The sequence below is a fragment of the Cervus elaphus genome, chromosome 11, assembly GCF_910594005.1.
Source record: "Cervus elaphus chromosome 11, mCerEla1.1, whole genome shotgun sequence".
Lineage (NCBI taxonomy): Eukaryota > Metazoa > Chordata > Mammalia > Artiodactyla > Cervidae > Cervus > Cervus elaphus.
The window spans coordinates 24,782,011-24,796,602 of NC_057825.1; positions in this window are offsets into that span (position 1 = coordinate 24,782,011).

Here is a 14,592-nt window from a genome sequence, read left to right on the forward strand (position 1 = left end):
CTTAATATCGAAACACATTCTCACACAAACACCTTCCTCAGATAGTCCCTCATCTAGAACATATGATTTCTCTAAGCAGCTAAATTATTCATAGCTGTTCTTTCTCTATCTCGATCATGCTAACTGACTTATTGCTTATTCATAAAAAACTCAGACCATAATGTTAACCACCTCTCATAGCTCTTACTGGTCAATTGATAAATTGAGTGAGAAAATACACACCACCCATATTCCAAACAAGGTACATTATTAGACTATTTGTTGCCTATGTGTCACTTTTACATTTCTGTTCCTTGCAGGTCACAAAAAGGCTAAACTCTCTTGCCAACGCACTGAGCATCTAACCTTCCCAATGAGGTGGAATTGGGAGAGGTCTTTGAATAATCAAAAGAAACTTGTCAATGAAGATTTGAGGGCAGGGTTCTAGATGGACACAGGATCATAAATAAAGACACGGTGATTTTATAAAGAGCCACCTGCCTATTTTCTCTAAGGCATGGTGCCCTGTGTAGGATCAGGCACAGCACATAGCCGGGTCCCTGGGTGTTGAAACCTGGGAGCAAGGCAGGGAGGAAGAGTGGAATCAGGTGGAGATTAGCAGTTTAGTCCTCTGTCACAGAGTGTATTATGAAGCATCAGAAAGAAAGACTGTTTGAACCAAGTGTCCTGTTTTCCGCAATCAAAGGCAAGATTATTTTGATTCTAGAAGGGCAAACAAGGTTTTATTAAGAAAGCAGTCTCCATAGTCAACTCAGACTGAGGAAGTTGGGCAGAAAGCACTGGCTTACAAATTGGGTTTATCTTTTTCATCTTGGGTTCTCTTTTTAGAAAAGAAACAGAGATGACTTTGTTTGTTGACTTGTTTTCTGGAGTAAGGCATTCCAATAGAGCTTTCTCACTGTCATGTGTCAAACTTCCCAATGAGGTGGCTTCCTTTCAGAGCACATGTTCTTCTGCATCCATTCTGGAGGCTTGAGGAAATCTGTCGTTATAAAGAAGGAGGGCTATTCATTAAAACAAGTCATCCCAAACTTGCTTGCTTTTCACCTGGGAGAATCCAGGTGAAGCTCCAGCCTACAGTATTTGAAGAGTGAAAACTCAAGCCTCTGAGACTCCTGTCACTTACCACTGCACTGCCCTAGGCCAAAGCGCAGATCTTTAACCAAAGATAATGACATGTTCCTTGAGCTGTCTGTGTCTATGTCTTTTCTAAGTAATCACGTGGTCCTTAAACAGCCATGGATTCTAGGGAGGAGAGTACTGATCTGCTTGGTCCCCTTGCTTATCCAAGGGGCTAACCATCTTCATGGTTAAGATCATGCCTGTGCTTAAGCTTTGTAAGCCTCAGAGAAAGCATCATAAAAGAACCCTCTTACACTGTTGGTGGGAATGCAAACTAGTACAGCCGCTACGGAGAACAGTGTGGAGATTTCTTAAAAAAACTGGAAATAGAACTGCCATATGACCCAGCAATCCCACTTCTGGGCATACACACCGAGGAAACCAGATCTGAAAGAGACACGTGCACCCCAGTGTTCATCGCAGCACTGTTTATAATAGCCAGGACATGGAAGCAACCTAGATGCCCATCAGCAGACGAATGGATAAGGAAGCTGTGGTACATATACACCATGGGATATTACTCAGCCATTAAAAAGAATTCATTTGAACCAGTTCTAATGAGATGGATGAAACTGGAGCCCATTATACAGAGTGAAGTAAGCCAGAAAGATAAACACCAATACAATATACTAACACATATATATGGAATTTAGAAAGATGGTAACGATAACCCTATATACAAAACAGAAAAAGAGACACAGATGTACAGAACAGACTTTTGAACTCTGTGGGAGAAGGCGAGGGTGGGATGTTTTGAGAGAACAGCATCGAAACATGTATATTATCAAGGGTGAAACAGATCACCATCCCAGGTTGGATGCATGAGACAAGTGCTTGGGGCTGGTGCACTGGGAAGACCCAGAGGAATCGGGTGGAGAGGGAGGTGGGAGGGGGGATCGGGATGGGGAACACATGTAAATTCATGACTGATTCATGTCAATGTATGGCAAAAACCACTACAATATTGTAAAGTAATTAGCTTCCAACTAATAAAAATAAATGGAAAAAAAAAGCTAAAAAAAAAAAAAAAGAAATACAAAGAAGGTATTTCCAGGAACAGAGAGGGTGTGTGTGTGTGTGTGTGTGTGTGTGTCTGTGTGTGTCTGTGTGTGTCTGTGTGTGTCCTAGGGGCTTATACCTCTGCACAGCATCAAGCCACTGAAGACCCACTCCTTTGGGGGACAAATTTGAGCAGACCACTTCACCTCTTAGCCTTCCAAATTCAAACCAACTGTGTTGAGAAGATAAGAAAAGCTCACAGGCATGTTTCCAGGAAAGGCCGAGAAGACACTGGAAAGGCTGCTTCCTGCTGTCCCCAGGTCCCCTGTCACTGCAAGATAGCAGTGCCCACACTTGTTTGACATTAGGTGCTCAGCAAAGTGTGTCCACAATCCCCTTCTGCCTAGTGTGTTGGGTGCTGGTCATTCTGAGCAGTCTGGGTCATAGTGACAGGCTGTCATGAAGAGGTCAAATAATTTCCATGTTTACTTCTCACCCCAGCAATTCCAGCTGATACAACTGAGAAACTGATGATACAAAATACCTGCCTGTGAAGAAAACTGCAGCCCCCTGCTTTGAAAACTTACACTGGGGCTTGCAGGGAGAAAAAGCTGTTGCTCAGCTGATGTTTGTCTGATATTGCTAAATAGTGTCCTTTCCATCCCCTGCCATTAGAAGGGGGACCAGTTAAGCAAGAGAGGCATGTGTATCTTATACACATTATGGGTTTCATTCTCCAAATGTCCATCTTCATTTCCAAATAATTTATTGCCTCAGAACATCAACAATTGGATGATTTGGGTGAAGAAGAATAATTATTGAAATATGCTGTTGGCTAAAAGAACCACATTTGGAATCAGATTGCTGTAGATTTGAATCCCAGCTTTGCAATTTACTTCCATGGTGAAACTGAGCAGGTCAGGTAACCTCTGTAAGCCTCCTCTGCTAATATGGCCAGTACTCTCCTCCCTAGAAGTCATGGCTATTTAAGGATCACATGATTACTCAGAAAAGACAAAGACATAAGTAAAAGTTGCTCAGTCATGTCCAATTCTTTGCGATCCCATGGACTATATAGTCCATGGAATTCTCCAGACCAGAACACTGGAGTGGGTCACTGTTCTCTTCTCCAGGGGATCTCCCCAACCCAGGGATCGAACCCAGGTCTCCCACTGCAGGTAAATTCTTTACCAGCTGAGCCACTAGAAAAGCCCAAGAATACTGGATTGGGTAGCCTATCTCTTCTCCAGTGGATCTTCCCGACCCAGGAATTGAATCGGGGTCTCCTGCAGTGCAGGCAGATTCTTTACCAACTGAGCTACCAGGGGAGCCCCCTAGTTACCAAAGACACAGTTCAGTTCAGTTCAGTCACTCAGTCATGTTCGACTCTTTGCAACCCCATGAATTGCAGCATGCCAGGCCTCCCTGTCCATCACCAACTCCTGGAGTTTTCTCAAACATGTCCATCGAGTTGGTGATGCCATCCAGTCATCTCATCCTCTGTTGTCCCGTTATCCTGCCCCCAATCCCTCCCAGCATCAGGGTCTTTTCCAATGAGTCAACTCTTCGCATGAGGTGGCCAAGGTATTGGAGTTTCAGCTTCAGCATCAGTCCTTCTAATGAACACCCAGACACAAACAGGGCACAATTCAAGGGACATTTCATTATCCTTGTGAATTCAAGAGGTTTCATGGAGGAGGAGAAGATCCCCATTAATGCATGTTTAAGGCATTGTATTTTGGCCCAGATTCATGTGAGCATCAGAAGGATTCCCTTTCCTCAGTGTACAGCAGGAGAGTAGGCATAAATGTTTATCTTTCATATGTGTGCTAAATCACTTCAGTCGTGTCCAACTCTGTGTGACCCTATGCACTGTAGCCCGCCAGCCTCCTTTGTCCATGGGGTTCTCCAGGCAAGAATGCTGGAGTGGGTACCATGCCTTCCTCCAGGGGATCTTCCCAACCCAGGGATCAAACCCATGTCTCCTGCATTGAAGGCTGATTCTTTACCCCTGGAGCCACCTGGGAAGTCCTATCTTTTGTATATTCATGTATTATTTCATGGTATCCATGTTTCTTACTTTGGCCACCTGATGTGAAGAGTCGAATTATTGGAAAAGACCTTGACGCTGGGAAAGATTGAGGGCAGAGGAGAAAAGGGCTACAGAGGATGAGATGGTTGGATAGCATCATCAACTCAATGAACATGAATTTGAGCAAACTCTGGGAGATAGTGAAGGACAGCAGAGTCTGGCGTGCTACAGTCCATGGGGTTGCAAAGTGTCAGACACGACTGAGAGACTGAAAACCAGTAACAATAACAGTGCCTCTGACAATCACAGAAATGTAGAGGTGGAAAATAATACCATCCTTGCCTATGAAAGTGTAAGCTATCCAAATTGTATTCATAAAATGGAAAATGAATTCCTTATCAGGTCATAAAAGGATATCCACAGGATAGATCTCTTTTATTAATGGAATGACTAATGGGGGATAATATGGAGATGATGGAACATAAACACCTCCTGTGTTAGGGAAATTGTCACACTCCCAAGAGTCAATGGGAAATGAAGAGAATTCCAAAGTGCTCTGATCTGCTTTGGCTGTTGGAATAGGAGCTATGGGGCATCTTCTTTTCTCTGTTTCAGGTCTACCTAGAGAGACTTTATGGTAAAATCTTCCTTGTATCTCTGCAGATCCCCTCTCATTCCTCTCTGCTGGAGGAGGAATCAACTGTCTGGCAAATTTGGAAACAGAAGCTGCACAAACTAAACTCCTCCCACTCTTTCTATGATATGCTTATCTCTGGCCCCCTCTTCCTCATAAGTGGAAGAACTTGCCCTGAGAAGGAGACCTGATATTTTCCACAATAGATTTTACTAGCACTTATTGCAGTCTAAGCTTAGGAATCAGTAGTAGTAAACAACCATTGCTAAATTTATTAGCCACCTTCCCACATCTGTCAGTTTTGAAGCTAGTGTTTAGATCTCCATTCATCTGACTTCTTCTTCTATATCTCATTGAGACAGAATATGGGGGGGGGGGAAGAGGGATGTTACTTTTTTAATTCCCATAAAACCCAGAAAATATTATTTCATCCTAATTTAATATTTAAAGTTCACAAAGTTAATACCTGCCAATAATTTCTTCATCTATTGGATGGGAGTAGTAAATGACCTTACACACTTCTATGAAGATAAGTTTTGAAAATCTATACCATGCATTCACCACAGGAGTGATCCTCCCCCTCTTTAGCATCACAGTTTGTGAATTTTGCCTCTCAGATGGGCTTCTGGAGGGGAACTGGTCACTGTATCCATGCTCAAGCTGAGACAGAAAGCCCTAGAAAAGAAGATGTGGAGTTTGGGCAAGAGGTTCCCCCAGAGGAGATTCAGAGAATGTCCTGTGATAACAAATCCCAAGTACAGACCCTTCCCAAGAGGCAGGAGTTGGTTTAATCAGAGGAAATGGGAGCTTCAACAGAGTAGTAAAAAGGTATGAGGCAGGGAAGAGTCAGTGAACAGTAGACCAAGGTAACATTCAAGGAAATTGTTCAAATGTCAAAGGGGAAACTTGAAGTATAACAACAACTGCCAGTGGTGGAGAATATGGTGTGAGCATACACATCAAGCCTTCCCTGGTGGCTCAGATGGTAAAGAGTCTGCCTGTAATGCAGGAGACCTGGGTTCGATCCCTGGTTCGGGAAGATTCCCTGGAGAAGGAAATGGCAATCTACTCCAGTATTCTTGCCTGGAGAATCCCATGGACAGAGGAGCTTGGCAGGCTACAGTCCATTGGGTCACAAAGAGTCAGACACGCCTGAGCGACTAAGATGCACATACACGTCCTCTTACCCAATCCTGCGGATTAGGAGCTCTTGAAACTTTTCTATCTTCATGAGAAGAACTTGCTCAGGCTAGCAGGTGTTCCCAGATCAGTGAAGCCCCAGTTGAGCCCCAACTGAGCCATGAGCTCCTGAGGAAGAAAATCAATGTCTGCTTTGCTAAACCATTAAGTTGTGGGCTGCTTTCCTGTGCAGTTAGCAATAGCTAACTGACAGGGTTTGTATGTAATCAAAGTAACTAAGGAAATAGAGCTAGTAAGTAGAAGAGCTAGGATTCACACCCAGATGTTATCACTTCAAAGCCATTTCTTCTAAACTCTGTACCAGGAAGCTAGACTATAATATTAAGTGCAGAATTTGCCCTTGAAGATTTACTGAGGCACAGGATGGAGGTCTCACATGGATTCCAGAGATCCAGAGAAATCAAAACTTGGATCCCCAGGGACTAAGACTGTAAGATTGATAAGGACAGACACATATCTGCCTTAATCATTGTTTTATCCACAGCACTTAAAACAGTGTCTGCACAGAATAAATTCCCATTGAATATTTGTTGAGTGAATGAATTAGTAAATTCTGTCACTCATTATAAAATTTCAATTTAGTTGGTCATTCAATGAATGTTAGAATTCCATGAAATATAGGTATAACTAAACATTTAATGAGACTTATAAATATCATTAAATTCTCAGAAAATTTTCAAGAATCCTCCAAAAAATTAGATGGTTTGTAAAATCGAGTCCTCACTTTGGCAAAGTCCTTGGAAATGAAATCTCTCTTTCCTATAGTCTGCACTATAAATATGAAGTTTACTGCTTGAATTAATTTAAGATTATGTGGCAGGAAGATGCTGGTGGGCTTGTTATGTTGGACTTCTCTGGAACAGATGGAAGGGTTGCTTCAAACAGTATTTTGTTTTCCAGTCTTCCATCAAACATTCTCTTATCCTTATTTTTATGCTACGTTCTAATTAGCATTGTATCTTTGATGTCAATTTCATAAAAGACAAAGGTCTAAACAAAGACTAAGTAAAATTATGGTTTATTCTTACATTTTGTGTTTCTTTTTTATGTACTCCCTCCCTCACCATCCCTGCCAAGTTCTAAGAGACAAAACAACTCAACTATATAATGGGCTTTGCTACTAAGATCAATGTTTGAACCTAGGCCAGTTATTCAGCATACCTGGGCCTCAGTTTGCTAATTTCCTCATCTGGGTGATAAAAGTTTTGTACTGAATTAAATCCAAGGTCCTTTTCTTCTTGGAAAAAAAGATCCATGATACCATGTGTGAAGGGCAACAAGTGGGAAGAACTACTGTCCTGTGAATCAACCTGGCCTTGAGGCTGAATGATCATCATTGGATTGTTTTTGTTGTTCATTCATTAAGTTGCATCAGAATCTTTGCGGCCCTATGAACTGCAGCACATCAGACTTCCCTGTCCTTCACTATCTCCCAGAGTTTGTGCAAACTCATGTCCATTGACTCAATTAATTATCTTTGAATAAAAAACATGTGCCAGACACTGTGCTGGGAAGGGCAAGAAAAATGTGAGTAAGGGATCCACATGGATTTGGGGGAACATTCAAGAAAGAACAAGCAACCAGAACATCACTTTTTTTCTAGAGTCAGAAAGCAGCAAATGGCATGTTTAGATTAGATTGTTCTAATGGGTCCCAGAGAGGCTAGGCAGAGGAGAGTTTTGTTAGCTTAATTCTTTCAAGCCATCTGAAACAAAAGTAAACTCAGATTACCTCCAAAAATGCAATTCATTGTAAGGAGAGTAGGGAAAGGCAAAAAAAGAGAAATTCTTTTTTTGTGAGACAGTGATACAGCCATGCCTTACAGAGACCCTCTCTACATCATGATATGTTAGTAACCCTGGAATCATGGTCTCCAATGGATGTGCAAGACTAGACAGGGTACAAGGAGAAAATGTGCTAGAACATCTTGTACATTTTTAAAAATCTCATCACTTATAAATTAATTTTGAGTGGTTTTCTGATAATGTATGTTATAAATTATGATAGCCATCTAAGTTATAAATATATAGTATCTGTTGTATGTGACAGAGAGAGTGATGCTCACCAGATATTGGTTCCTTACATTTCTCAGCCTTATGCAATTAAGTGGATTCATTTGCCTAGTCCTAGGGAATAAAATCTGAGTAGAAGTGACACATATTGCTTTCAGCTTGAAGTAATAAAAAGTCTAAGCATAATTCTACAGGGTCCCTTGGCTATAGCCAAGCCTCGTGGCCACATCTGCATGTTCTAGATGATGTGGCTATAAGGTGGTAAAGTCATCCACAGCTATATACACCAGAGAACTAGATAAAAAGTGTTTATAGGAAACAGACCTTTGTTAAGTCACCCTGAGATATTGGACTTATTTGTTATTGCAGAATAGCATAACTTTTCCTGACTAATAAAGATGCCTACTCATTTTTTTTTTTTGGTGGAGTGAGAGAATTATATAGCCTTTCTACCCACTTTTGTTTTTGCTGACTAACCCACTCTCTAGATTTCCCACAAGATACAATCTAATCTATAAACAGCCACACATCTTTAGTCTGATAAACTAAAGTGGCCAGGGTGTCAAGTTCTTGAGATGAGAAGGGCTCTTCCCGTGATCACTTTTGCCATTAGGGGCAAGGAGCTTCAGGAATTTTCAAGGTCTCCTAAAATATGCATGCAAATCAACAATTTCATGCAGAAACATGAAGTCAAGGAATAGATGCCAACAGATCAGTTTGGGCACTAGGACCTTATCTATGTCAACATTGCATTGCAATAGAACCTTATCTATGTCAAGTTGCATTGCAACTTCAATTAGGTTTTGATCAATAAAAGCCTTTACTAAGTGAATCATGAAAGAATGAATGAAGAAATACATGCTGGAGTTGGTAGATTTTACAAGAGGAAGGTGATAGGGTATTAAGTGGGCGGACGTGGGGGAATTATCTTTGGCAAAAGTCCAATCCTTTGGGAATGGGGTCTTCGTAATGTCGAATTCTGCAAATGGTTTTCCGTTCACACATTTATTCAACAAAGAGTTATTGAGTGCCCTTTATATTCTCAGGTCACTTTCCAAAAATAACTGCAAAGAAAATGTTTTCTACTTTTCTTCTTCATCTGGAAAGATCTATTTTAAAGGATGGGATTAATGGATTTGAGCACCGCTTTTTCAACACAGTCACGAATCTAAGCATTTGGTCCAGGCAGTGCTGGGAAGAGAATGGGTAATGATTTTAACAGAGCCTGCTGCAAACACCCACTCTTTTTTTCACGAGCAACTAATCTTAGGTCTCAGCAATGCAATATCCAAGAGAGTAAAGGATGAAGCTGACTACAAGGTGAAATGCTGCCAATAAAAGAAGCCAAAAAGAAACTCACTCTTCAAGGATGGCTCATTGGTGTCAGCTCAGGTCAGAATGGTGTTGCAGTGCCCTCATTATTGATGACTGCTACTCTGACCTGTTTAGCTACAGAGATGGGATGGGAGCTGATGCTGTTAGCTCTTAATATAATGCCTGGGCAATTTACTGGTAAGTAGAAAAGGAAGTTGGTGAGAATGAGCTCACATTTGCTTTGAACAATAATGTGCAGAGAATGTTTAACCAGACTGTGAAAGTTTAACTTCAATAATTCATCAATCAAGCATTTCCAAGATACTGACTCTATGACTGGCACTAGGTAAAAGGCCTGAGGGGAATGAACACAGCCCCTGACGTTAAACTGCTTACCTTTTACCAAGGAGACAGAACAGGCTAAAGAAAATGATCAATGGGTGAAAAGACCCCCAAACAGAAAAATATTATCAGTTCTGACAAGCAGAAGAGTTTAGTGGCCTGACAGGCAAGTTGTAGAGCCAAGTAGGTTCAAATTCCAGCTCTACTACTTAATAACCAAATAACTCCAGCCTAGGCTTTTTACTTAACCATTGTGCAATAGTTTCATTTAAAATATGGGGATAATATGGTTATTTTAAGGTGGTACATGTGAAATGCTTAGAACAGGGACTACAATTGGTAAGAAATTGATACTAACTATTATTAAGAGCAATTGAGACTTAGAGGGACATTTAGTTTGGTTGAATACTTTTTCTCATCAAATATTCCTGCTGTATCATAATGTTCCTGTTAGGATGTGTGTGAATATGATCTCTTTCGGCACGCTAAGAACTCTGGTCTGGAATCTGGCACCCACGATTCACCACCTCCGGGGTCTCCCCGTGGTTTCCAGAAGGATGAAGGACGGTCTCAGTGTTTAGATCTCTCCTGGGTTCACAAAGAGTTCCTCTGATAAAAATGCCCAAGTCTTCCTCGTGTGCTTTCTTCTATCCTTTTAAACCAAATTTGCCTCTCTTCTCCTCTCCACTGATCTAAATTCTTCATGCTTCAGAATCCAGGACCCAGGGCAATGATATGGAAAGAAAGAATGGATTTTTGAGTTATGAATTATCTCCAGTGAATCTCTATATGTCTTGAACTTTCTGAGAGCTTTAGCTTTAAGTAGAAATCTTGTCCATTCAGAGCTCATGGCCGTATCTGGTAGCAACATTGATTAGGACTAATCCATCCTGCGTGTAAGTCTTTTGTGGTACACGATGAGCCACCTCATCTAGTCGGCTGAAAGCCAGACTACAATTTGCCCTAGGGGTACCCTGATGCCGTGGTGCAGCCATGCTCAGGATAAATCGGACAAGCAGGAAAGGGAAAAACAGGTGTGTCTCCAAAAAGCATATCATCTCTGCCAGTGTTTCTACTTATTCTTTTCATTATTTTTTCTATCCTTCTCTTCTTCCTTTTCTTTCCATTTTGCTCATTTTTCCTCCATCTTTTCTTTAAATTTTTTTTTAATATTTATAGTAGTGCCCTATGCTATGTGCCTTGGTCTGTATGTGCAATGGTGGAGGCATATACTTATAGACAATCATCAGCTCTACCATTGTCTGACAGTGGGATATCAATCAAGTCATTTTTTATTTTTTGGATGTAGTCATAAGTTGAGGCTCTTGATATAAATGACCTTTAATAATCTTCAAGTTCCTCTATTCTGTGGTTCAGGAAATTCAGATTCTACTTCCAAAGATGTGAAATGAGCACAAAAAGTCTTAAACTTTTCCCTTTACTTTCAGAATTTTGTTTTGTGACAGAGATCAAATGCATCCTAGCACCCACTCCCCTCTTATTTCTTAAGTAGTAAAACTTTCCAAGTTTTAGCAAAGTTTCCTAGATAGACATTATATACCCAGACTCCTTTGCAACTACGTGTGGCTATGTGATTATAATCTGGCAAGTGTGAAATGTTGCTGCCGAGTGATTAAGGTGAAATGTTGCTGCTTAAGGAAGAAGCTGTTTACTTTTCACTCCCTGTTTCCCCTTCCACCACTGCCAAGAGCAGATGTCTAGGGACAGACTAGACTACAGACAGAAGTATCTTGTTGGAAAATAGAATAAGAGTAGCTCCTCAGGCCCTGAGCTACCCAGTCTTACACTCCCATGAAATGGAGAAATACAATTGTTTCATTTAAGCCATTTCTATATTGCTGAGTCTTTTGTTACAGCAGCTGAGCATATACCCAAAATAATAGGCTAGTCTCCTCCACCCTTGTCCATAGATTTCTAATCAGTTAAGTGAAGTGGTTTGAACAGAATCCTTAAGGGTGTCTCCAGATTAAACACTGTAGGATTTATGTTCTGGAAATTGACAGACACAAGAAGATGCTGTGTGACAGGCTGTCCTTGTTCTAGAATTTACCCAAGTAGATTAGATACAGCTTTAACTGAAGGCTGGAAAATGGGCCAGAGTTTCCTAAAATGTCCTCCCATCACTAGAGTTGAGGCTGTTAAGATTCTGGTTCTCTCTTCTTTGTTCATAATACATCATCCATTACCTTTCATTTCCACCCTGCTATGACTATAGAGGCATCCCAGAGACATGTTGCCTTACTCTGAGAGGTTTTACTTTCATCTTCTAGGGCAGAGGTGGCCAAACAATTTCTGTAAAGGGCTAGATGGTAATTATTTTAGATTTTGCAAGTCACATATATGGCATATTCTTTCTTTTTGTTTTCTTTTTCTTTTAAAAAATCAGTTCTTTAAAAATATAAAAACCATTCCTAGCTCAAGAGTTGAACAGAACCTGTTTCAGGCCAAATTTTCAAAATCACACAGTCTTATTTTAGTCTCCTTTTAACAGTTCATCCCTCAATTTATCTCTCTCCTCTCATATTTTACTATGAGCAAGAAGAAGAAAACAGGCTGCATCTTGGAAATTTCCTTTGTGAGTAACCAGGTATAACACTGGTGAGTTTGCTTTCCACATAACTCCAAGGCAATTTCACTAAGTTTTCTGCTGCTACATAATAAGGAGCAGCCCTCCTCCAGTTTTTGGTAGCATATTATGTACTTCCGTCTAAGCCCTCACTAGGAGCACCCTCAAAGTTCATAATTCTTCCAACAGTCTGTTCAAGAAAATTCAGGCTTTCTCTGTTGTACTCCTCAAAATTCTTCCAGTTTCTATCCATTGTCTAATTCCAAAGCCACCCTCGTGTCTTTTTAGATTTTTGCTACAACACCACTACTCCACTCCTAGGTGCCAAAATCTGGTTTAGCTGTAAATTGCTGTGTAACACATTATCATAAAATTAGAAGCTAAACAGCATCCATTTACTACCCCTCAGTTTCTGTGGGTCAGGAGTCTGAGCATGATTTAAGTCAGTCCTCTCCTCAGGGTCTCACAAGGGGTCAGGCAGGACTATGGTCTCATCTGATACTCAGGCTGTCTTCTAATCTCACATGATTGTTGAAAGAATTCTTCTTGAATCTGTAGAACTAGAGTGGCCTGCTTTTTGAAGTCCAGCAAGAGAATCATCCTTCAGATCCCTTTGACTTCCTTAACAATTCACCTGACAAGGTTCGGCTTAATGAGGATAGTATCCCTTTTGATGGACTCAGAATCAATTGATTAGAGACCTTAATTACATTTGCAAAATCCCTTAAGCTTTGCCTTGCAAACTTCTTCCAGGCTACTCTTGGGAGTGATACCCCATCATTGTCACAGGTCCTGCCCACACTCAAAGGGAAAGTTATATGGGGAGGGAATCTTGGGGACTGTCTGAGAGGTATGTCTACAATTGTTTGAAAAGAATTTTCAAGCAAGTACAACGATCCAGTGCATTTCTCCATTTAATTCTCATGAATAGTTTTTTAAAAAGTTTTTCTCTTAATAATGCAAGTTATAATAGGCTTGGTGCATGGAATAAATTAAACTTAGTTCTCACTGTGTATTACCACAGCCTAAAGCAGAGTTCTGGTCTGGGACTCAGGAGATGTGCTTTTTAATCACATCTCTGCTTCATGCTGAGATATCGGGCATTCTCAGAGAGTGCACCACATCTTACTGAGTTTCTATTCCTTCTTGATATATTGAACATACTATCACCAGTTTCCCTTCTAGCCCTTAGGTTCTTTGGCTCAATAATTTGTATGTTCTGAGGTATAATTGAGATGAGAAAAAACAGTAAAGAATGAGGAGGCTGGAGTTAACTACCTTGAAGTGTCCAGACAATGCAGGTTCTGTTTGAATGTTCAGTCTGATCTTCCCTAGAGAGCAAATCAGGGAGCCAAAGGAATGTGTGCCCTCCTAGGCTTCATGTGTGCCCCTCCAAGCCTGAGGCTAAAACAACCATTTTCTGGTCAGCATCTGACAGAGAGTGTGAATATTAGCTTTTCACGGTTAAGTGGTTTTATGCTAGGAGCTTTGAAATCAAAGGACATATCAAATTTAAAGACAAATTAGGTATTTCTAGCTCTCATATGTACTATCTTCAATCTTCAATTTTCAGAGCGCAGTACAATTTTTTTAATCAGCCCACATATCTCTATGGTTGGAACAGTTCCCACGGATATGGAACCAAGGTCTGTGACCAAAGTTTTCTATCAAAGCTCTCTGTCTGGTAGATGACCACTCTGCAGACCTTCCTTCAAGTGTGGTCAAGCTTCAGTGAAGACAAATGGCAGGGGCTGTCCCCTGGGATGGGTGGCTCTACGGTAAAATGATAATTGAATATGGAACTTCAGGCCTGAGATGGAATTAACAGATCCAGGGCTCTGGAAAGAGCCTAATTGACTCAGAAGCTGACTGTGACCTTATAACCCTGGAATCTAATTGACTCAGAAGCTGACTGTGACCTTATAACCCTGGAATCCACTAACCAACCCAATTATACCCCTATAAAATGAGGGATAATTTTAACTACAAATTGTATGGCCTTGCTATCACAGGGTCACTATTGTCCAAAGTCTGACCCTTAGACCTGCATGTGTCCAAAGTCTGACCCTTAGACCTGCATGTTTTAATTGCTCACTAGGGCTGTCAAGTTTTTAAATAAAAATGTCAATATCATTGAGGGTCAATCCATAATGCATGAGTCACTGTTTTAGGTACTTTGCATATGTTTTCTCTATAGTCCACATAACCTCAGTTATGAACTGAAATATGTATGTCTCACTAAAATTCATATGTTAAGGTCTTTATCCCCATTGTGACCATATTTAGAGACAGGGCCTTTCAGTAGGGAATTAAGGTTAAATGAGGTCATGAGGGTGGGGCCCTAATCCTA